This window comes from Macadamia integrifolia, unplaced genomic scaffold (assembly GCF_013358625.1).
Source record: "Macadamia integrifolia cultivar HAES 741 unplaced genomic scaffold, SCU_Mint_v3 scaffold2421, whole genome shotgun sequence".
In the NCBI taxonomy this organism is placed as follows: Eukaryota; Viridiplantae; Streptophyta; class Magnoliopsida; order Proteales; family Proteaceae; genus Macadamia; species Macadamia integrifolia.
This window is the reverse complement of record NW_024868706.1, coordinates 46274-51865: the sequence shown is the minus strand read 5'-3', so window position 1 is coordinate 51865 and position 5592 is coordinate 46274. Positions and strand designations below refer to the sequence as shown.

General features: G+C 35.7%; 1 pseudogene; it reads right to left on the bottom strand.

Annotated features, from left to right (window-relative positions):
- LOC122066500 overlaps positions 1–4508 on the bottom strand; it is a 10912-nt pseudogene extending 6404 nt beyond the window's left edge.
- Positions 4509–5592: the final 1084 nt, after the last annotated feature.

Sequence of the window (5592 nt, the reverse complement as noted above, 5' to 3'; positions counted from 1 at the left end):
TATAAAGAGGTGAGGAGGTGTTACGATTTATTGGCATAAACTATTTAAAGATGTTTATGCATTGGATGTTTAATGAAAATGTGCTAAATTGGTTATTGAGTAAGGTAAAATGGTAAAACCAAATATTTTCACAACAAAAGCCTTCCCTTCACAACTCTCCACCACTTGCAACTCCACACACACACACACATACACACACACACACACACACACATATATATATATATATATATATATATTAGTAAAAACAAAAGCCACACTTGTGGTCTTTAGAGAACCTTACAAGGCCCAAGAGGTGCTATGGTTCTAACACATCTCTTATTCACAAATCAAATAGTTATTTTTACGAAAGCTTCGATAAGGTATAAGTCAGGAACCTTAATGATTTTTTGGATAGAATATCAATTCTCTAGGCAGTAAAGGACAGAGTTAGGAAACAATCTTTATTAGTGGCGATGGATAAAGTTAGAGTGCATGTCAGGTTGGAAAGGGAAGCTACTTTCTATGGCAGGGGGGAGTGCAGCTTGTGCGCTTAGTGATTTCGGATATGCCTGTGCATAACTTCTCGGTATACTTGTGGCCCATCTTTTTTTTCCTTCTAATTACTCTATAAAGATGGATGAAAAACTTCATATGGATGGGAGATATGGGTGTTTGAAGGATATAACCATGAAATAGGATGATGTTTGTAGGCCTAGAGAGGAAAGGAAGCTAGGGATACAACGCCTCAGAGATATTAATAAAGCCCTTCTTTTCAAGCAAGTGAGGAACATCAAGCATGGGAGCTCAGGAATGAGTAAAATTTTCAAAGCTCGTTTACTTAGTAGCGGTGAAATGAAACGTAGTTATAAGTCCTCATCCATATGGTCGGGTATAAGAAGAATGTGGGACTTTTTGGCAAGCAAGGTAAGATAGATAGTGAGAAATTGGAAATCAATCAGATTATGGAAACATGGATGGCTGAGTTAGAGATCAATTGAGCAATTGTCAAATCTGGAGGCATGGTCTTTCACAAATACAAGGCCGAAAGTGGGAAATTTAATATGAAATTTTACTTGGGCAATTTCCTCAAGCTTAATCTGATTTCCTAAAAAGTTGCTTCAACGAAGCTAGCTCAATTCTTTTGCCCCAGTATGAAGCTGAAGACCAATGTGTTTGGATTTGCACATCCATGGGGCAATTCTACTCCATCTTTGCTTGGAATGAAATTAGGAAACACAACCTAGGGGTTCCTTGGTTTCCCATTATCTGGGGTTATCAGTTGCTTCCCAGACAATCAATGTTTGGGTGGAGGCTAATGAACAGGAAGTTGCCAAATGATGATGCAATCTCGAGAAAGGGCATTCCTTTAGGCTCCGTTTGGTTGCAATGGGAATTTAAAGGGAAGGGAAGTGACATTTTCATACTTTAAAAAGAAATGTTTATAATCATTACCCCATATGATTGTATAAGTTATTTAATTTTTTTTAACCATATTTAGTAATGATGCATTTTACATGTAACTTTTATTTTACATATTACAGCAAAAGGTTTTGGATGCAAAGTAAAGTGAAATTTTATAACCAAATATGGAATGATTTAAAGTTAATGTTAAAGTCATATGGGTAATGATTACATATATTTCTTTTTTAATTATGAAAATTTCCCTTCTCTTCCTTTTAATTTCCCTTACAATCAAACATAGCCTTAGTATCAAAATGTGTTCTCTGTGATAAGGCAGAAGAAATTCAATCACGTCTTTGTAGAATGTAGCTTCTCTGTGCAAGTTTGGGCAATATTTCTTAAGTGATTTAGAATTGTGTGGCCATGGATAAATGATATGTCTAAGTTGGTGAGCTGGTGGATCAGGAAGTGCAGAGTGGACAGTGGGTTTAGTACTTGTAGCAAGAAATATTTGGAGAGATATAGGAATAGGAGGCACTATGAAGTGAGGTGCATGACTCTAAACCAAGTCTTTGCAATGGTTAAGGGCAAACTGCAGGAAGCCAAGCTGAATCTCAAAGGTGTGGTGAAAACGGCACATGATCTCTGCTGTTGTCGATGGTTGGGGCTGCATGTTATTTCTAATGGATCTTTTATTATCCTGGAGGTATATATTTTGGTGTAGGTCTTTGAGGGGTCGGACCAAACTTAATGCAGATGGGTGTTCTCTTGGAAACCTAAGAAGAGCAGGGGCTGAAGGTAACTTAAGAGACTGCAAGGGCTGCATGCATTGATGCTTTCAATAAGTACATGGATATTCATACGAATTATGTAGCTAAGTTTGAGGTCTTTTAGAAGGAATTGGTCGTGCTAGGACCAATAGGGTGGAATACTTATGGATTGAAATGGATTCAGCAATGCTCGTGGTGGCGATCCAAGATAAATCAATTCTATGGTATGGTTTGTAGAACAAGAAAACAATGTAGCATTACCTTAATTCAATAAATTGGAAGATAAGTCACTGTTTCAGGGAGGCTAACTTGATTGCTGACTACCTTGCAAAAGCTTTAACAAAGTCAGGGGTCTCAGCATCAAATACATCTTTCCCAAGCCACATTAGGGAGGAGATATTGATCGATGCAGTGACAAGACCTCGATACAAATTTAATTAGGAGCAAGTCTTGGGTTCCTATTAATGGCAATGCCGAAGGTGGGAATCCTTGATTTGTTTTTTTTATTAAATGATTCTTTGATGTATCTTGTTATATTTTTTCCTTATTCATTAATAAAATTTTTTTTGGGCTTCTAGTGAGAGAGAGAGAGAGAGAGAGAGAGAGATTGGAGGGTGTGAGAGTTTAATAAAGAAACTAATTTTTTAAATGAATAAAAAAATAATATTAAATTATAAAAAATAACAAAGGGTACCAAAAAATTAGAAAAAATAAGAAAGATTAAAAAAAAGTGATAATAAAGAAGTTAAGATATTTAAATAAATAAGAAGGATAAAATAGTCGAAGAAAATATTAGTTACGAAGCATAAGTACATGTACTTATATAATAGTATGGTAATATATATATATATATATATATAACCGATTATTATTTGTAGCGCATAACTTATTACAATAATTGATTACTCATAAATGGATCATAAATATAAATATAAACTTTTCCAAAGAGAGCACTAAGATAAGAATGATGTCACAAGGTTTTTTTTTGAATTTTCAGAATATGACACATGGCAAACAACACATTCTACGTCATAGGGGACTCCAAACTCGTTCCCATATTCTATTTTTCATCTCAGGAAAATTGGTGAAAATATTTTAAAATAAAGGGTGAAGGTTGATTTAAAAAAAAAAAAAAAAAAAAAAAGTAAATTCCTTGATATATTGATTGTAGAATAACACTTTTCTAGTGTAACAACACTAGAGAGTATCTCAAGGTAGACCATGTTATGCCGGGTTAGGTAATATATATAGCTATCTTAACCATATGAATATCTAGATCAAAATGGTCTAAATTAAAATGCGAAATTTCAAACTTAGTTTCAAATACTAACCCTTCAATGTATTGACAAAGCTCACAAAGAGTTGTGATCATATTTCTATTTTTTTTTTTTTTTTCCCTCTAACAAAACTAATCTCAAGGGAAATTTCATTCTTATAATAATATGATGGCTTATAATTAGACATACCAATATTCCAGCACCTTCACCAAGAACAAACCCATCTCTATCTTTGTCCCAAGGCCTTGAAGCAGTTTGTGGATCATTATTTCTTTGAGACAATGCCCACCAGCTATAAAACCTGCCAAGCAAACTGAAATAATTGGAGCATCAGTTCCACCAGCAATAACTAAATCAGCTTGGCCTTTCCTGATGTGGTTAGCAGCAGCATAGAAGCAGTGATTAGAGGTAGCACATGCAGTGGATACCGAATGGCATGGGCCCTTGAGACCTAATTCGATGCAAGTAAGGCAGGACTTGTGTTTATAATAGTGTTACCAACTAAAAATGGGGAAATTCTTCTGTGCCCTTTCTCTCTTAGAATCACAATGCTATTGTGACGAATTGCACTGCCACCTAAGACTGCACCAATAATGACACCAGTTTTCTCTTTATTAATCTGCGAATAAGATTTGATTAATAAAGAAATCTGGATTCCGTCCCCAAATGAGATTCTACCATTCATGGGGCTGACATAAAGTTCTTTCGAATTGAGTTTACTATTTACCTTTTAGAGTTTATCACCGCCAAGGTCAGCATCATTGAGAGCCTTCTTGCCGGCGGTCATGCCATATTTATGATGATTCTTGAGTTGACGTTCTTGCTTCTTCGTGAGGTAACCTTCACTATTGAACTCACGAATTTGCCCTGCAATCTGGGTAGAGAACTCTGATGCATCAAAGCCATTAATAGGTCCTATACCACTCTTTCCTTCAATGAGAGAATCATAGTAGGCATCCACATCGTTGCCAAAGACAGAGGCAACTCCCATTCCGGTGATAACAACACGCTTCTTTGGGTCCTTCTCCCTCTTGGGGGCAGAAGATGTCTTGGGACAAATTGATGCAGAAATGGGCATCCAAGGCTTCTTCTTATTCTTCACATTGCCTATCTATCTTGCACTAGAGTTAAGCTTAGGGGACTCTCCAAGGAAGGGTTCAAAGTGATAAACATGGAAGGTTGGTGAGTGAAGAGCTACCATTTTGGCTTCAGTTTCTAAGCTGCTTGGTTACTTAACTAGGGGAACTTGTGAACGTAATGTCACACACACACACACACACACACACATATATATGACCCAGAGTTACCTTGGAAAGAGATCAACCATTTACTTCTTTCTTCTTCTTATCTCTTCCTTTTCTCTGTTATGAAAAATCTTAAAAGGGCAATAGAACAGTAAAGCACCACGTGGCTTTATGCCTAGACATTCGATGGTGAAATGACAGCCCCTCAACTCATGATAGGTGAAAATTCCACCTTGTGTATGTTTCTACGAGTGTTTCCATTGGTCAACATTTTTGTAAAAAAATTACACTAGAGTCCATATCCTCTGCAGCGAGTGGTGAGGTGCGATAAACATCAGATGACTAAGAGCATCTAGGCATAAGCTCTAAAAGGCTCCCAACCACCCGATACTCACTGTATTGATGCAACGGCTGCAAACGAATTTCAAATGTTACACTATGTTTTACGAAACCCTCTCCCAATCTTAAAATATAAAATTCTTTCATTTTCCTTTTTATTTTTTTGGTAGAATTCATTTTTCTTTATATATATATATATATATACTTTACTGAAATTCAACAAAAAAAATAAAAAATTAATCATTTGAACGTGGAGAAAGTGAAATTTAAAAAAAAAAATCATAGAATAAAATTTGACCATACTATTCTACACTTCAAATACTTATTGGGTAAGAGAGAGAAAGAGTGAAGAAGAGGAAAGAGGCGGAATAAACAAAGACACTGGAATCATTGAAGGATTGAAGATCACAAATTGAAACAAAGTAGTTGGAAACGCTTCTCCAAAAGTAAAGTCTATCTATATACCTAAAAATACTGATAGATTCAGCAATGAGTTGGTTGAAGGATTAAAGATAAGAAATTGAAACAACAGATCCTATGGTCTAAAATTTGCCAGCTCAGAGTACAAGTAGTTGGAAA